This window comes from Euprymna scolopes, chromosome 34, assembly GCF_053919585.1.
Source record: "Euprymna scolopes isolate OS-2025 chromosome 34, ASM5391958v1, whole genome shotgun sequence".
In the NCBI taxonomy this organism is placed as follows: domain Eukaryota; kingdom Metazoa; phylum Mollusca; class Cephalopoda; order Sepiida; family Sepiolidae; genus Euprymna; species Euprymna scolopes.
This window is the reverse complement of record NC_136515.1, coordinates 30,370,981-30,390,866: the sequence shown is the minus strand read 5'-3', so window position 1 is coordinate 30,390,866 and position 19,886 is coordinate 30,370,981. Positions and strand designations below refer to the sequence as shown.

Genomic DNA, 19,886 nt, shown 5'->3' with positions numbered 1-19,886 from the left:
TAAGTTATAGAACAATTGTGCAGGCAGGCCAGAAAGTCCATCTGCCTTGATGGGCAAACTATTATGATCCCGTTTGAGTATGTCATATGCCACAAATCAAAAGATGTAGTACAAAAGAAATAGGAATACAGAAGCCGAGACAGCATAATTTATTATGCAGAAAGGACATAATACTGCAATATTAAATAAAGAAAATGGAAATAGTGTTCTAGCTTATGCTGACCAAATAAGATCCCAAAGAGAACAATTAGATGAGGAAATGCCTTCAGAGCTGCCCATTATTGACGTAACAGAAGAGTTACTGCAGAATGAGACTGCGGAGGAAGAAGCAGAGAAGGACGAGGTAGAAGAGGAAGGGGTAGAATGGGACAAGGCAAAAGAGGAAGATCAAAATATGCAGGAGGAACACTGCGATTATAGGGAAAAACGTGATAGGTCCAGATCTCCAAGGAAAAGGAGAGAGATAAAGGAAAATGTTCAGGAGGGCACAAGAAAAAGTACAAGAAATACTCGCAACATAAAGCCCCTTTGTTATAGGGAGATGTAGTGATATGCAAATTAAGTATAATTTGCATATAAGCCAATAGCTCATATTTATAAACTGATACCAACTAGAACAGGTTGGTTGTTGAACGCTTACTTAGTGTTATACATGACATATCATGAACCATCTGGAAAAACTTAACAGCACACCTGAGCAAACATATCTTCCTTAACACTCATGGGCAAAAAGGATACCAGCAAGGAAAAAGGACACACGACTTGTTATACATACATCAACAGATCCTGAGAAAGGTAAAAAATCAGGAAAAAGAATATAGCCATGGCATGAATTGATTACTAAAAAGCCTATCATAGAATCCCACAAGTATGGATAATTAAGTGCCTAAGAATGTGCAAGATATCCGACAAGATTATTATTATTATTATTATTATTATTATTATTATTATTAAGAAACTAATGGAAACAAAGACTGACAGCTGGAGAACACCACCTGACTGAGATAAAAATAGAGAGAGGCATCTTCCAAGGAGGCTCTCTATCTGCAGTACTGTTTATCATAGGCTATGATGTCATACATACTTAGCAAATGTAATGCTGAATACAAATTTACAGAACAAAGCATAAACCATCTCATGTATATGGATGACTTGAAGCTGTTTGCTAAATAGAACTGGAAAAGCTGATAAAGACAATTCAGTTAGGATATTGGAATGGAACTTAGAGTGGGAAAGTGTGCACTACTGAGGATGAAAAAAGGAAAACCTGAGACATCATAGATTATGAAACTGCCCAACCAAGATGAGATGAGGGTGTTTGGTAAGCATGAAACTTACAAATATTTGGAGGTTCTGGAAGCAGACACCATAAAATTTACAGAATGAAAAAGAAGAATGGAAAAGAAAGAGTAATCAAAAATAACATGAAAACTCTTCGAAACAAAACTATAAAGTAGAAATTTAATGAAATTAATAAATACCTGGGCAGTATCACTAAGGAATAGTTTCCTCATCTTCTGATCTAGATGATAATGCACAATTTATTAGACATGAAAGACAATACCAACTCTATGTGAAATGGAACCAACTCTGACCAACTCTATGTGAAAAGGAACGAAGGGGGAAGGGGACTGATAAATGTGGAAGACTGTCTAGAAAGCACAAAGAAGACTTGAAAAAGTACATTAGTTAGAACATAGAAAGATTGATGATTGCAGCAAGAAACATCGTCCAGTAATACAGGAAATTATAAAATCAGAAACAATAAGACAAGACAAGAAAAATGAGCAGAAAAATAGCTACATGAACGATTCATAGGATTCAGAGAATCACAGAAACACTTGGACATGGCCAAGAAAAGGACACATAGACAGAGAATCTTACTGACAGCTGCACAGAACAACACAATTAGAACTAACCATATTAAAGTTAAAATAGATAAAACACAGGAAAACGGTGACGTTAGACTCTGTGGACAATGAGACAAAACGATAAACTACATAATAAGTGATTACAGTAAATTAGCCCCAAAAGAATATAAGGACAGGAACAATTGCATGGGGAAGCAGACAACTGCATCTCAAACATGAGGACAAATGATTCAAACACAAACCGGAGACAGTACTGAAAATGAAATTTATAAAATCCTTTTGGACATGAAGGCACAAAGAGATAAACTAAAAATCGGATATCATAGTACTGAAAATGAAATTTATAAAATCCTTTGGGACATAAAGGTACAAAGAGATAAACTAAAAATCGGATATCATAGTACTGAAAATGAAATTTATAAAATCCTTTGGGACATAAAGGTACAAAGAGATAAACTAAAAATCGGATATCATAGTACTGAAAATGAAATTTATAAAATCCTTTGGGACATAAAGGTACAAAGAGATAAACTAAAAATCGGATATCATAGTACTGAAAATGAAATTTATAAAATCCTTTTGGACATGAAGGTACAAAGAGATAAACTAAAAATCGGATATCATAGTACTGAAAATGAAATTTATAAAATCCTTTGGGACATGAAGGTACAAAGAGATAAACTAAAAATCGGATATCATTGTACTGAAAATGAAATTTATAAAATCCTTTTGGACATGAAGGTACAAAGAGATAAACTAAAAATCGGATATCATAGTACTGAAAATGAAATTTATAAAATCCTTTGGGACATGAAGGTACAAAGAGATAAACTAAAAATCGGATATCATAGTACTGAAAATGAAATTTATAAAATCCTTTGGGACATGAAGGTACAAAGAGATAAACTAAAAATCGGATATCATAGTACTGAAAATGAAATTTATAAAATCCTTTGGGACATGAAGGTACAAAGAGATAAACTAAAAATCGGATATCATAGTACTGAAAATGAAATTTATAAAATCCTTTGGGACATGAAGGTACAAAGAGATAAACTAAAAATCGGATATCATAGTACTGAAAATGAAATTTATAAAATCCTTTGGGACATGAAGGTACAAAGAGATAAACTAAAAATCGGATATCATAGTACTGAAAATGAAATTTATAAGATCCTTTGGGACATGGAGGTACAAAGAGATAAACTAAAAATCGGATATCATAGTACTGGAGGTACAAAGAGATAAACTAAAAATCGGATATCATAGTACTGAAAATGAAATTTATAAAATCCTTTTGGACATGAAGGTACAAAGAGATAAACTAAAAATCGGATATCATAATAATTAACAAGAAGAAAAGAATCTGCTAGATTTTGCCGTCCCAGTAGCCCACAAGGTGAAGATCAAAGAGACAGAAAAATGAGACAAGTATGCGGAACTTGCCAAAGAACTAAAAGGAATATGGAACATGAAGAAAATCAGTATAATACCAATAATCGTAGGAGCACTAAAAACAGTCACAAAATACCTTGGAAGAAAAACTGGGAGAAATCGGAATCAAAGGGAAGACTGAAACTATTCAATGGAATGTAAAGCTGAAAACAACTGAAATCTTAATGAAACCCTTGAATGTGGAAACTAATCCACGTGAGCAACAAACACTAACTGACCATATAGAAACTACAACAGAAGTAAAATTAAAAGATGCAACGAAGAAAACTGAATTTGCAAAATTGTAAGCTGACTGTGGCATCGACTTACACCACACCAAATTATTGAGAAGGGTCTCGGAGGATGGAAAGATCAAAGTGTGAAAGCACTAACCAGACCTTCACTGGATGAGTGCGAATGAGATTAGGACATTGTGGAAGCTTACTGCTACCCAAATTTCAGTGAAGACAAATGGCTATTACTAGAAAGAAGTGAATGACAAACAACTGTTGCGATAATGCAAATTCATTTGCAAAGATTATCGAAAGAGATGGAGAGTACTGGAAATTTGGGGAAACTTGTTGTCCCATAGATTCCAGGGAAAACCACCGGTTGTTGTCAGTGAATAATCGTTGATATTACCTGTGTGATAACATACAATAATAATTATCCTGATTTCGTTTAATAACATCTCCCTGAAAAGAGATGGGATTTCTTCTTAGAGGGCTCTCCCTCAATCCCAGCTCCAAACCAGAAGGGGGTTTCTAAGAATATTGGTGGTACCTGCAAAGGTATGAAGGCTGCCAACACATTGGAGCTTTTTCAAATGTCCTGTGAACAAAGAGATGAAGCAATAAACCACATAATAAACAAATGCAACAAACTAGCCCCCCTCCCAAAAAAAATATATAAAAATAGACAAATTGGGAAGGCAGTACTCTGGGAATTATGCAGACAACTGCATATTGAACATCTAGACAAATGGTACAAGCATAAACCGGCAGCTGTACTCAAAAACGAAAGTCACAAAATCCTATGGGATATGGATATAAAAACAGATAAACCCATCCAAGCAAGAAGACTGGATTTCATAACAGTTAACAAGAAGGAAAAGTCCTGCCAGATCATAGATTTCGCCGTTCCAGCAGACCAAAAAGTGAAGATCAAGAAGACAGTGAATAGGAGCAAATACACGGAAATGGCCAGAGAGCTAAAAGAAATATGTAAAATGAAGAAAGTTAAGACAACACCATTAATAATAGAAGCACTAGGAACAATCCCAAAAGCTTTTAAAAAAGAATAGGAGAAATTTGAATCAGAGGAATGGCTGAAAAGATAAAACAGATAACAATAATGAAAACGGCTAAAATATTAAGGAAAACTCTTGAATGCGCTACAGGTGCAGCCAGACATATAGAAACTGTTACAAAGGAAAAACACATTATTTAAAGGTTGTGAGACTAACCGTAGCCCTCGGCGCAAGAGGGTCCGTGTGTGCCTGGCGTGTGGGGTGGTGGCTGATCCTGTGGTCGGGGCAGCGGACGAAAGAGTTTCAAGATGGCGCCTGCCTGCTTTTATTAGAGACGGAATCTCGCAGGATCGCGCGAGATCTCGCGGGGATGCAAATTAGCTAGGCCATCTTGAGGAATAAAAATCGGTCCATTGGAGGTGCGAGGCAGTCGGGTTCTGACGTTCGTGGCGATCAGTACAGTGACCGTTGGGTTCCGTTTCTATTCGTGCAGTCAGCTGAGCTTTGTTAGTTACCTTCGCGCCGTGGCTGTCATTGGTTGTTGGTTCGCTGTGTGTTGCCGTGGTTCTTCAGTGAAACGCTTCGTCGCCCACGATGAGACTCCCCGTCTCCTACACAAGATACTCATACAAGCTATTTCGGCCCCCCCACTCCGAACTTGGTTTTCTTTTCTTCAATGGCGGATAGGTTCGATCTAAAGTTGATACCGGAATTCGACGGATCCGACCCGGTACTCAGCTGGGTTGAGAAGGTCGAGTTACATTGTCAGTTGTCCGGCGTGAAAAATGTCGAGCGCGTGATTCCTCTGCGGCTGACCGGCGGGGCCTTCGCTGTATATCAGCAACTCAGCGCTGAGGAGAAGTGTGACTACTCGAGTATCAAGGCGGCGTTGTACAGGGCGTTCGCCACTGACCCCGCCACTGCATGGGAGCAGTTTGAGACGAGGTCTATACGCTTGGGCGAAACTGTGGACGTGTATCTCGCCGAACTTAAGAAGCTGACGGTGTTGTTCGGCGGTCTTCCCGAGAGGGCCCTAGCCTACAAATTCCTGTCAGGACTCCCCGCTGGAGCAAAGCAGCTCCTGCGAGCAACATCTACCATATCCTCACTACCGCTGAATGACCTAGTGGACAGAGCCAGGACAATAATGAAGGATGACTCGACGGTGCAGGAACCGGTAGTCGCCGTCGCACAGGCCCCACCAAGTGGCGAAGGACCGTCTCAGGGACCCAGCCCGCAAGGTGATGTCATCTGCTATAGATGCAACGGGCGGGGCCACATGGCAAGAAATTGTAGAAGGCGGTCGACGGCTGTTCGCTGCTACCGCTGTAACAAGACTGGGCACATGGCCCGAGACTGTGCGGGAAACGGGGACGGGGACAAGGTGCCAGTGCCGACCTCTTCCCCGAACAGAAAATAAACAAGGCGCTCCCTGTCATTCAGGTCCGAGTTAATGACACGTTATGTTCAGCCCTCCTTGATTCTGGTTGCTCTCACACCATAGTGTGTGCGGACTTCTGTCGGGCGTGGAAAAAGAAGAACGTCAGGATAACTACCATTACTGGAAAAATACGAATGTGTTGCGGCGTGGGTGTGGTACACATTCGCACAAGAACCGGGAACTCGGCCAACGTCGAAGCGCTGGTGACACGCGAAAAGCCGCTGAGTTTCGACCTGTTGCTAGGCTACGATGCCATCAAAGCCCTGGGCGGTGTGCGCATAACGCGCGCTGGAGTTGTAGAGTTTCAGGATAGGCCCCCGGTGTGCGCAGCACTAAGAGTCGACCAGCCGGACTTCAGTGCGGAATTCGACGACCAACAGAAGGCGTGGACCGCCACTTGGAGGTGGTCAGAAGACAAGGAACAGGCCAAACTACAAAACAAAGTGGCAGAGTACCGTATGCCCGACCAGATAAGGCCTGCATACGAAAGCGAGCTCCGTGAATGGATTAAGAACGGTTGGCTGATTCCATACCCCTACGACAAACTTGGACCCCCCAAGGGCCTGATACCGCTGATGGCAGTTGCCCAACCTAACAAGTCAAAGGTGAGGCCGGTAATGGACTACCGCGAGTTGAATGCGCATGTTGATGCGTTCACAGCGGACGCCAACGTCTGTGCCAGCAAGCTGCGAGAGTGGCGCCGGCAGGGGTCCAATGTGTCCCTACTGGACTTGAGAAAAGCATACTTGCAGGTCCGGATCGGCGAGGCGATGTGGCCTTTCCAGACAGTGATGTTTTTCGGGAAGAGATACTGTCTTACGCGACTCGGATTTGGGCTAAACGTAGCACCCCAGATAATGAAGGCTATCGTCAATGCCGTGTTGTCACAAGAAGAATGGATCAGAAAGGGAACATCGGCGTATATTGACGATATATACGTGAACGAAGATATCATGTCATCTTCGCGCGTAAGATCCAAACTTGCCGAGTTTGGTCTAAACTGCAAGGACTCTGAGCGGCTTGAGGATGGCGCCCGCGTATTGGGCTTGAGCGTTCAAGAGGAGCGAGGGATCCTGAAGTGGAGGCGTGGAACCGCAGTTCCCGACGTACTCGACGTTTACACAAGACGTGCCGTGTTCTCCCTGTGCGGGAAACTTGTGGGGCACCTTCCAGTATGCGGATGGGTTCGTGCGGCGACAGGCGTCATAAAAAGGAGGGCAAATGCGGTCACCAAAGGCTGGGACGATGAGATAACCGACGAACTATTGGTCCGAATGTTAAAGGAGACCGTCGCTAGTGTGAAAAAGAATGACCCCGCCACAGGGGACTGGTGCGTGCAGGGAGACGAACTGAGCGTGTGGGTTGACGCAAGTTCTCTAGCGATCGGTGTAGTTTTGGAGAAAGATGGGGCCGTAGTTGTAGATGCCTGCTGGCTGCGACCGGCGAATGATGCTGCCCATATCAACCTGGCAGAACTCGACGCTGTAATAAAGGGCATTAACCTGGCACTTCAATGGGAAGTGGAGAAACTGCGTGTGCACACTGAGTCACTTTGCATGCACCACTGGGTGTCGGACACACTCACGAGCAAAGCCAGGGCACGCACCAAGGCAGCCAGCGAAATGCTGATAAGACGGAGACTGGAGACTGTGAAAAAACTGGTGATGGAGTACAACCTGTCCGTAGACGTAGTGCTCGTCACCTCGGACTACAACCTCGCTGACAAGCTCACTCGGGTACCACGGAGATGGTATGAGGCTATGAAGAAAGAAGCTAAGCCATTGCCTCTGTGTGCTGCCTCCGTCGAGGAGGACGAAATCAGGAAGATACATCACGACAGTGGGCACCCCGGAGTACAACGGACCTACTACTTTGTGAAGTTGGCTAGATCATCAATACCAAAAAGTGCAGTAAGAGCAGTGGTCAGGGAGTGCGAAACGTGCCAGTCCATCGACTCCGCCCCAGCCAGATGGCGGAAAGGACAGCTGGGAGTGGACGCGACTTGGAGTCGGTTGGGTATGGATATAACCCACTACGGCAGCCAACACTTCCTCAAGCTGATAGGCTGCGGGCCAACGAGGTTCGCGATTTGGCGCCAATTAGCGAGGCAGGATTCCACCAGTGTCATCCACGAATTGAAATCCATATTCTACGAAAGGGGGCCGCCTGAGGAGATCCTCACGGATAACGACACGGCGTTCTGCAGCAGGGAATTTAGGCATTTTATGGACAACTGGGGGATCCGCCTTCGACACCGATGCGCGTATGTGCCGAGCGGCAACGGCATAGCGGAGCGGTGCCACCGAACCGTGAAGAGGATCGCGGCCAGGAAGAAGTGTATGATCGCGGAGGCGGTTTACAGATACAACACAACGCCTAAGGACGCCGTGACTGGCGGCAGTGTGCCTGCTGATGCGATTCATCACTACCACGTGCGGGTCAAGGACGTTGAAGTGTGTCTACCCGACCAACGAGAACCCCAGGGGAAGTACCAAGTGGGAGACACCGTCTGGGTGAAGCCACCCGGCGGCCGGTGCACCAGCAGCTTTTGGAGGGGGCGGGTCACCGGCGTCATCAGTGAACAGGCCATACTAGTCGATGATACTCCGCGCTACGTAAGGGATGTCCGGCCCGCTCTAAGCGCTGACCAATCGGCGAGCAGTGGAAGTAGCGAGTCATCCGACGATGAGCGATGGATCCAACCCGTGTCCCACAAACCTGGTGACTCAACTGCGAGCAGTGGAAGGAGCGAGTCATCCGACGATGAGCGATGGATCCAACCTGTGCCCCACGAACCTGATGACTCAACTTCGAGCTCTAATGCTGATGCTGATGCTTCCGATGACACTTCTGAGAGCTCCGATGAGGAAGTCCCGGCAATACCCCTCCGCAGGAGTGCTCGAATCAAACGGCCACGTCCGCCGTGTCACGTATGTGATCTGGAGACCAGGGGGGAGTGTGAGACTAACCGTAGCCCTCGGCGCAAGAGGGTCCGTGTGTGCCTGGCGTGTGGGGTGGTGGCTGATCCTGTGGTCGGGGCAGCGGACGAAAGAGTTTCAAGATGGCGCCTGCCTGCTTTTATTAGAGACGGAATCTCGCAGGATTGCGCGAGATCTCGCGGGGATGCAAATTAGCTAGGCCATCTTGAGGAATAAAAATCGGTCCATTGGAGGTGCGAGGCAGTCGGGTTCTGACGTTCGTGGCGATCAGTACAGTGACCGTTGGGTTCCGTTTCTATTCGTGCAGTCAGCTGAGCTTTGTTAGTTACCTTCGCGCCGTGGCTGTCATTGGTTATTGGTTCGCTGTGTGTTGCCGTGGTTCTTCAGTGAAACGCTTCGTCGCCCACGACGAGACTCCCCGTCTCCTACACAAGATACTCATACAAAGGTATTAAGAATTTATACAAAAATGAAAACAAAACAAATCCGGCAACGATGATGTGGCCGTAAAGTGAGAACTCCTTCATTGCAAACGGCGATCAAAAGTTCAAATCATATTATAATAATAATAATAATAATAATAATAATAATAATAATAATAATAAAATTGAACTAAACAACATTTGTTTCCTCAAGGTACTTTAATTAGATAAAAAGATGGTACAATTTGTAATTAAATACGTTGGTATTATGTGTATTCATTAAAGTAAGACATCTCCACACTGCTGTTTCCTCTGCTAAATAAATATGTCCAGAACGAAAACCAACGTTCAATAAAATGTATTCATATGAAATGAAAGAGAAAAGGAAAATTAAACGAAGACTAAATTAAACTGAAACTTCCACCGTCCTTTCTCTCTCTCTCTCTCTCTCTCTCTCTCTCTCTCTCTCTCTCTCTCTCTCTCTCTGCTGTCGAAACAAGAACTGCCGTTGTGCTTTCAACTCGTCCTTTTCATAACAGTTTTTGCCTTCTTATGCAAGTCAGTGCCACAGCCTTCTACAAATGAAGATTTTTTTCTTTTTCTTTTGTAGAAAATGTGTAAGGAAAGTCCTTTAAAATTACTGTGCCCTCTGTAGATGTATAAGGAAAATCCTTTAAAAGTACTGCGCCCTCTGTAGATGTATAATGTTGCAGCAACGTAAAGCAATTCAATAACCAGTAAACACCGGTTCTGCACGGAATCCAACTAGCAAGGTACCTAGATGGACGCGAACGGTTACTCAGAACGGTCCCAACAATGGTAAAATATGCTCACACCCACACGGCACGAGAAGCAACAGCAACACAATTCCCGACCAAGTCAATCATCGTTCTCCCAACGTCTTTCAATCACCCGCTTTTATGGCCGTTGCAGGCCGGCTAAATTTGCATATTGCGAGAATTCATGTGACTTTGCGAGATATCATCCTTTACAAAAGACGGCGGCCGCCATCTTGATCTTTCTTTCTCTATTTTCGGTCGGCGACGCCGAGCCGGCCCCGAGGTAAGTCTTTCCTTTTCGTCCGTCTCTTTTACGCACCCACACAACACACAAACACGCGGGCGCTTGTCTCCTGGATGCACATTACACTCCCCCCCTGATCTAGTGATCACATAGGGAGCATTGTGGGGGTGGCCTTTAAGTGCATGTGCTTCTGTGAAGAGGTACATTCACTGTTTCAGATTCGGGCTCTGGATCTGGTTCTGCCTCATCAGACAAAGTATCGCTATCAGTCTCTGGAGGGGGCTCAATGAATCCGTGTATCAGCAGCTCATCACTGGACACTTCACTGCTTTCTTCTGTAGTTGTGTGACGTGCCTCGGTAGCTGGACGAAGATCTTGCACATGTCGTGGGGTTCCATCGACCAAAACAGACTGCTGGCTAATCACTCCAGATATTTATCCTCGCTTAAACTTGTCGGTGCACCGATTTCCTGGGGGCCCCACTCACACTGGATCTCCCACTTCATATCTGTTACATGTTCCCTTGTCGGCTGGCTGCGTAGTGTTGATTCCCTTCACTCCGACTCGGTATGTGCAAATAGCATTCCCAGGTGTGGTTGAAGGAGACGTCCTGTCCTTTGGCGTAATGTTATACCAATATGTGGCTTCCGTAATAGTACATCGCTTCCTGGCAGCAATTCTCTTGATGCTGTGATGGCTTCTTTCAGCAATGCCATTTCCTGACGGCACATGCGCACATCGCAACCGTAGTCGGACGCCCCACTCATCTAACAACTGCCGGACTTGCTGGCTACAACGCTGCATCATTGTCAGTCAGGAGCTCTTCCGGCGCACCTCGCTCAGAAAAAATGGATGATAGGTGGCGAACAACATTTGCCGAATCCTGTCTGGTCATCTGCCGCCACACCGCAAATCTCGTAGGCCCTCAATCAATGAGAGTTAGAAAGGGCTTGCCACTGTAATGGGTAATATCCATGGCCAGCAGCTGCCACACACCCTCAACTTCCAATCGACCCTTCTGCCATCGCTCTGGTGCAGGATCAATAGACTGGCAAGCCTCACAATTTCTGATGATCTGTCTGACATCCATCTTGGTCACTGCTGGGTATACGCGCCTCACAAAATAAAGGGTCCTCTTGATACCCGGATGTCCGCTCTGTGCATGAATTTTTTGTATTTGACATGGGTCGATTGCAACTGCACAAGATCGAGCAGTAATCTCCATTCCCATCTTCGCGGCTTCATACCATTTGTGAGGTACTCGGGTCAGTTGGTCAGCACGATTACAATGTGATGGCACCAGAGTAACGCTCAGTGATAGCCCATACTCAGATACCAGGTTTTTTAGCGTGTCTAGCCTTCTCCGTATTAACATTTCGCTTGCTGCCTTGGTACGGATTCGTGTCCATCCTGAAAGTGTGTCAGACACCCAGTGGTAGACACAGAGAGAATCTGTGTACAAGGTCAACTTCTTAGACTGCCACTGCAGGGCCAGATTTATCCCCTTTACAACGGCGTCCAGCTCTGCCAGGTTGATATGCTGAGAATCTGTTACGGGCCGCAGCCAACAAGCATCTTCGAACACGTTTCCTCCTTGCTCCAACGATACTCCCAACGCCAAAGAACTGGCATCAACCCACACACCTACGTTGTCTCCGTTAACACACCACTGCCCACAGGCAGGGTCCTTCTTGTTCACTCTCTCCAGTGTCTCTTTAATCATCAGAGTTAGTAGGACATCATCGGATATGTCATCCCAACCCGTAGTTGTTAAATTTGCTCTGCGTTTAATTACACCAACAGCTGCGTGGAGCCAACCACAGGCCGGTAAGTAACCAACAAGTTTTCCACACCAAGAAAAAACGGTCCGCCTTGTAACAATGTTAGGGATGCTTGGAATTTCACTGCCACGCCTCCATTGTAGGGTGCCATCTTCTTCATAAACATCCAATCCCAATACACATGCTCCTTCTCTCAAACGTTCGGGATTCTTGCATTCCAGACCAAACTGAGCCAACTTTTCTTTTACACACGACGCAGACTGTACATCTTCATTGACGTATACGTCATCAATGTAAGCTGACGTTGAGTCCCTCATGGGCTTTTCTTGGGACAATACTGTGTTGACAATAGTCTTCATGATCTGTGGTGCCACATTTAGGCCAAAGCCGAGGCGTGTAAGGCAGTATTTCTGCCCCTGGAACCAAACTGTCTGGAACGGCCACAACGTCTCATCAACTCGCACCTGTAAATAGGCTTTTCGCAAATCCAATATCGAGATATTAGTGCCTTTCTGACGCCATTCCCTCAACTTGCTGATGCATACATCAGCATCGGTAGTGTAGGCTTCAATATGTTTGTTAAGCTCCCTATAGTCCAGCACCGGCCGTACTTTCGACTTGTTATGCTGGACTACTGCCATCAAGGGTATTAGACCCTTGGGAGGCCCAAGCTTGTCTCCTCAGGGTAGGGGATTAACCAGTCATCTTGGATCCACGCCTTTAGTTCCCTTTCGTATTCTGTTCGGGCCTCACTGGCTATAGGGTACTCTGCAACCCCATTCTTGAGTTTAGTTGGTGCCCTTCCCTCAGTCCACTTTCAAGATGCAATCCAGGCCCTCTTGCGAGAGTCGTAGTCCACTGTAAAATCCGGCCGATCGATGTGGAGCGCTGCACACACTGGGGCCTCCAAGAATCGCACTTTTCCATCCCGATGAATTGCGACTCCCCCCAGCGCCTTGATGGCATCGTATCCGAGCAACAGGTCAAACCCCAGGAGATTTCCTTGGGTCACGAGCACATTGATCTTAGTGGCTGCACCGGTGTCCATGTAGATCTCGACCATTCTAGCTCCACAGCATGTCTGGGTCTCGCCTCCTATCGTGGTGACTTTGATCTTTCTTTTAGTCCAACTTAGACACAGTCTGGCGTTCACTATAGTATGTGAACAGCCTGAGTCGAGAAGTGCTGAGCAGGGTATCCTGTTTACGTAGATGGTCATTACTGGTTGCGCCTTGTTCAAATTTTGCTCGGGGAGCAGGGCGGCGCTGATGTTCTCTCCCCTGATACGTTTCCCGCACAGTTTTGAGCTAGATGCCCCAAACCGCCACAATTAAAACAGCGCACACGCCCCCTGTTGGCGCAATTCCTTGCAAAATGTCCGCATTGGCCGCAGTGAAAACATTTCCCATTGCTTGCAGGGTTCTGATTCGGAATCTCCCGAGCGCCAATCTGGCCTGTCTGTGTCGCCATCACAACTGTTAAGACACTTGTAGTCTGTCTAAACTGTACGAACGAACTGACTAAACCAAGATGGCCGACTCCTATTTATATCACCACAAGCAAGGGAGGTAACCATGTAACTGAAGCAAGGGAGGTAACCAATGTCTACATTAACATTGCTGCTGTCCTCAAGTGAATAATTTATTTCTGATTTAACAAGTCCCTTAGAAGCTCAGACGAAGCTCCTGCCTTGGTCAAACAATCAGAGACCTGATCACAACCCTTGATCCATTCTATCTGTATCTCACCTCTACTCTTCATTTCCTTCAGCCTTGCTACATCTATTCTCAATCGTCGATCGCTTACCAGATTGTTGGAATTCAATGTCTCCACAAGTGATGCATTATCTGTCTTGCAGAGAACGTCTGGCAATTTAGATAACTGAAATACCTCTTGTATCATAACCGCAGTCAAAACACCAGCATCAGCTCCCTCATTCAGAGCAAGAGTCTCTGAGGCCAATGGGCTTTTTGTCACTCTGTCCAATTTCTTTGACGCCCAACACATGGGGGCCATTTTGTCAGTACTTCCTCCAATAAAGACAACAAAACCACCCTGTGAAGATCCATCTTCCAGACTGGCATAAGAGGCATCAGTATAACACAAAATGTGTAAATCTGAGGGCTTTCCCAATTTTGGAAATGTTATAGAACCCTTCTTGGATTTCAATTTTGATAAGGCTTTATTCGCCTCAAATAAGGCTTTTACTTTGGGATGCTTTCCAGTGTTGCTCATTTTACACACATCAAAAGCTATATCAGGGCGTGTTTGAGTTGAAACCCACATCATCTGACCTGCAAGTCTCTTCAACTCATGCTTTTCTTCTTCATTCAGTTCATCATTTTTCCTCAGTATCCTCCCTTTGCTTATTTCTATTGGAGATATGGAAGATACATATAGATCTTGTTCTACAGTGATCCCATTTTCCTGTTGATTAACATTCAGTCCAACATATTTGAATGTTCCACTTTCATGAGATCCCACCTTAAATTTTTCTTTCAATGTTGCAATCACATCCCTTTCAAACTCTGTGTTTCCACAGAAAACAAAATCATCCACGTGCATAGCAAGAATTCCAGTTAAATTTCCTTTAATATCATGCCACAAAAACAATGTATTATCATAAGCACTTGCTACTCCTTTTAATTCAATCAAAGCCTGAGTAACTCTCTTGTACCATGCCCGTGGAGCATCATTCAATCCATAGATGCATCTTTTTAATTTCCACACTTGAGATTTAGGACAAACATCAGATGGTGGCCTCAGGTACACATCTCTCTCTAAAATACCACCTTGCAAAAAGGCTGAGGTAAAATCTATGGTCTGCAGCATCCAATTCTTTATTGATGCGGTTAGCATGACCATTCGCATAGCTTCACGGCTACATGTTGGGGAGTCCGTTTTCAGATTACTATTTTCTTCATAGCCTCGTGCTACAAGGCGAGCTTTCATTGTTTTCTGATTATCCTTGAATTTTTCAGTAATCACCCATCTTGTGGATATTGTTTTTTGACCTGTGTATGGCACACATTCAAATACTTCATAGGTGTTCATGTTTTTTATTTCTTTATGCTTGGCATCCATTACAGCTTTCGACTGCTCTTGTTCAGCGGTGAGCAGGACTACATTTTCCTGTTCAGTATATTGGGGCACTTCTCTCCAATGATCAATATGATTCCAGTTGATACAAACTTGACCCTCGTTTTCATCCTCAGGTTCTATATTGATCCAATGACTATATTTGCCAGTTGATTTAGGCTGTACTGACATAACCTTTCCTTTCTTCCACTCCCCACTTCCATTTATTTTATAAGTTATGGTCTTATTTCGGCCAGGTTTTTCAGTCTTATCTCTTAAACTGGTAGAACTATCAACAACTTCTTCTCTGTCTATATCTTCACTTTCTACCACTTGATTCTGCAACTCCTCCTCCTCAACTGAAAGGTATTCATTCTTCCCTTCTGTAGTGTTTCCCAGCATTTCAGCTTTTTTTGTTCTTTTTTCGTTGTTTTTATTCACTTTCATCAATTGGCACGGATGCATCCTATAAAATGCTCCGCCATGTCTGATTAAGACAAACTGGCCTTCTCTGCCTAACACTTTTGCTGGACCACGCCATCCTTTAAAACCCTGCCTCCGATAATAGATTTGGTCTCCGGTAGCATAATCTTCATCAGCATAAGTTCTGACATTAGACCTGAGAGCTCTCCTAATTCTCTCACTGGACTCAGCTTCCAAAAAGTTTCTCCTTGCACTATGGAGAGCATTTAAATTTTTTCTCACCATGTCACTTGTAGTAGAGGACTCCATAGCAGGTAACTGGTCTGTCAGAATTGAGGGTGTATTTACATTGAAACTGAATACAAGTTCATTTGGACTGTGTCCAGAGTAATTGAGGAGGGCATTTTTTGCACAAATAGCCCATGCCAAGGCAATTTCAGGTTCACACTTCTCATCGTCAATTGTTTTTTTCATTGCCTCAGCAACTATCAAATTATGACGTTCTACAGTACCGTTGCTGAATGGACTTTCTGCGGCAGTAGTACAGGTCTCTATGTTGAGTTTTTCATTCATCTGTCTATAGTGTTCGTTGTTGAATTCACCCCCATTATCACTCAGAAAACGAACAGGAGATCCGAAATAGGTAATCCACATCATAAAGATGTTTTTGATGATCTCCTCCTTCTTCTTTGTTTTGATCAATGTTGCCGCTGAATACCTGGTAGCGGCATCAATGAGATGTAGTATCCACACCTCATTGTGGATGAACTCTTTCAAATCCATGCAAACTGTGTGATTAAATCTATTGCCAAGAGGCAATCCCACAACCGGTCGCAGTGGAGCTTTTTTAAATCTAAGGCAAATTTGACAGTTTTCACAAACCTCCTCAATCGCCTTTATAAATTCCTTGTCATTGAATTTGCCACTTTTTTTAACCAAGGAAACAAGTTTTTCCTTCGAGGCATGAGCAAACTGTCGATGAAGTTTTTCTGCTTTTTTTTTTTTCTGTGAAAGAACACTGACCAAAATTCTGAACATGTAATACAATGTTCTTAGTACCACTATGATCCAACAACTTATTTGTTAAGGGGAGACAATAGTGCCCTGAAGTTGTGGTCTTTAGTTCAATACATTTATCAAAAATCCAGCACATATCTTTCCGGAAATCTAGCACTATTCCTGCTGTCTTCATTGATTTGTGACTTAATAGGAGAGGCAAGTCGTTTTTCACAATATCTGCTTCGATATAAACTCTTATACCTCCGAGTGTAACCGGAAATTTAGCAACTTTAATTGCTGTGACAGCCACTCCATCACCAAAACAAAAACTCCGGTCTGAGTTCGTATACTTCACTAGTTGCAGGTCACTTTCATTTAAAGTATCCAAATAAACATCAAGCCACACTTCGCCAGCCAGTGTGCGAGTACAAGCAGAATCCAAGACTGCCATTCCAAATGTTTCCTTTACAAGATTTGAAATTTTTTCATTTGTACTGTTCAAATAAATATTTTCTTGAATGAACAACGTAATGTGTATTTGTTCTGTCGCTTCCGTAAACCTGGGCGTATTTCTAGGACACTCTCTAATTAGATGGTTCGGAGACTGACATTTGTAACACAACAACACGTTTCCACTTCGGTCACATGGATTAGATTGTCCTCGACGAAAACGCCTTTTGTTGTTACCCGGTTTAGAATAATTATAGTTGACGATTTCGGGCTCTGATTTCACTGCCGGTACATTTTCATCACGATAAATGTCACCAAATACTTTCTTTATCGATTCCTTCATGTTTTGATACGTCAAAACAGAACACGTTGTCCGCGCTAATTTTTCGTTCTCTTCCGATATGTTAACCGCGTTCAAAACAAGAAAAGCTTGCACTCCTTCCGGTAGAATAATGTGGAATTTTTTTAATCTTTGGTACAACGACCAAGAAAGTCATTTATACTGGTACCTGACGATCTTTTATAAGTGTAAAATTCCTTAAAAGTCATGTAAGCGCGCGTGTGTTCATCCTTTAAATATATGTCATCCAGTTTCTTTATTAAGATCTTCAAGCCATCTCGTCCGCCGATGTCACTTGTTGGCAATTCACGGACACATTCTCTAATATTCGGTGGTAGCGTCAAAAACACTGCTGGCCCTTTTTTTTCCTCAGAAAGATCCGTGAACAACGACCACATTTCAACGTCTTGTTTCCAGTTCTCGTAAACATCCTCCCCCTCCAACAATGGAGGTTGTTTGTTCGAAGTTGCCATATCCGATATCCGATCTGTCTAGTGCTACAGACAAGCTGTACAAAAAAAAAAAATTTTTTTTTTTTTTTTTTTCGTTTTGTCGCACACAGAGGGATATCTCTGCTACCATTTGTTAAGACACTTGTAGTCTGTCTAAACTGTATGAACGAACTGACTAAACCAAGATGGCCGACTCCTATTTATATCACCACAAGCAAGGGAGGTAACCATGTAACTGAAGCAAGGGAGGTAACCAATGTCTACATTAACAACAACTGGTTCCCCCAGGTCCTCCTCATCTTTGATGATGGCTTGAGCACGTTCCATCAAGTATTCCATGGGCGTTGTTGAAACGCTGGTTGAGGCTCTCAGTAGCTGCTTCACCCGAGTGGGAAAGCCCACCACAAACGCGTCCGCTCCGACACCCCTCCACCGAATAGGACTGCAAGTTTCTTTAACTCCGCAAGAAAACGTCCACGCTTTCCTCTGGTAGAAGTTTTCGGGAAGCAAATTTTTCATAGGCCGTACAGGGATCCATGGCGAATGCTTTGTACAGTGCAGCTTTAATTGCGGTGACATCTCCCTTTTCGGCAGCACTGAGTTGCTGATACACACTCGAGGCACCCCCAGCCAATCTCAAGGGAATCACAGTGTGTACCCTTTTTACCTTACAAAGGTCGCACGTCAGCTCGACCCTTTCAACCCAGTCGACAATGGACATGGACCCGTCAAACTCGGGTATGAGCTTTAAGTCGAATTTCGACTCGGTCATAGTCCTAGAGGGCAAATAGCCGAAATAGCTTGTAGAAAATGTGTAAGGAAAGTCCTTTAAAATTACTGCGCCCTCTGTAGATGTATAATGTTGCAGCAACGTAAAGCAATTCAATAACCAGTAAACACCGGTTCTGCACCAACTAGAAAGATACCTAGACGGACGCGAACGGTTACTCAGAACGGACCCAACAATGATAAGATATGTTCGCACCCACACGGCACAAGAAGCAACAGCAACACGATTCCCGACCAAGTCAATCATCGCTCTCCCAATGTCTTTCAATCACCCGCTTTTATGGCCGTTGCAGGCCGGCTAAATTTGCATATTGCGAGAATTCATGTGACTTTGCGAGATATCATCCTTTACAAAAGACGGCGGCCGCCATCTTGATCTTTCTTTCTCTATTTTCGGTCGGCGACGCCGAGCCGGCCCCGAGGTAAGTCTTTCCTTTTCGTCCGTCTCTCTTATGCACCCACACAACACACAAACATGCGGGCGCTTGTCTCCTGGATGCACATTACATCTTTCTCTCCCTCATTCCGCCATCTGACAGGAGAGACGCGCACCTGTTTATGTAAGTTACTTTATTCCTTTCATAACATAATCAATTTATTTAATTACATTTTAGACCACACAATTCTAATGATATTTCTACAAATTTCAAATAGTTATACAATTTATACTTTTTGTTTCAACACAGATTACAAGAGTCCATTTGTTGCCCTAATAATTTGGGGTGGGGTGAGAGTCAGTTGTTATACAATTTTGTGATACTTTTTGACTTACTCTACGATAGATTCTTTCACCAGAATACTGCATTCACTCTTATATAAATCCTAATTTGTTTCTCTAAGGTAGTAATAACATAAAATACTAAAATATTATTTAGATCTAATTAGCTGCAATTTGCAATTAACTCAGCAAGTGACTTTATTTGTTATTAAGTTTCTATAACTTTCATCCTATGTTGTTTGACTGTGCATTTAGTTTACAAGGTGTCTATCACTTTCGTTTTAGTGTCTCTCTCACTCTCTATATTTATCTTTATCTGTCTGTTTATTAACAGTGGATAAGCTAATAAAGAGTCACAAAATAATTCATTCTTTTTTTATCTATTAAGAAAGCTGACTTGCTTGCGAAGAAACAGAAATGCATTGTTATTTGATTGAATTTCGTAATTACTTTTTATTTTTTTTTAACAGGATTAAA

The 19,886-nt window shown here is 43.7% G+C and overlaps 1 protein-coding gene across 2 annotated transcripts in view; it reads right to left on the bottom strand.

Moving 5' to 3' along the window:
• LOC145259151 (protein mesh-like) overlaps positions 1–19,886 on the bottom strand; it is a 450,682-nt gene that overhangs the window by 114,498 nt on the left and 316,298 nt on the right. The gene's annotated exons all lie outside the window — the stretch shown is intronic.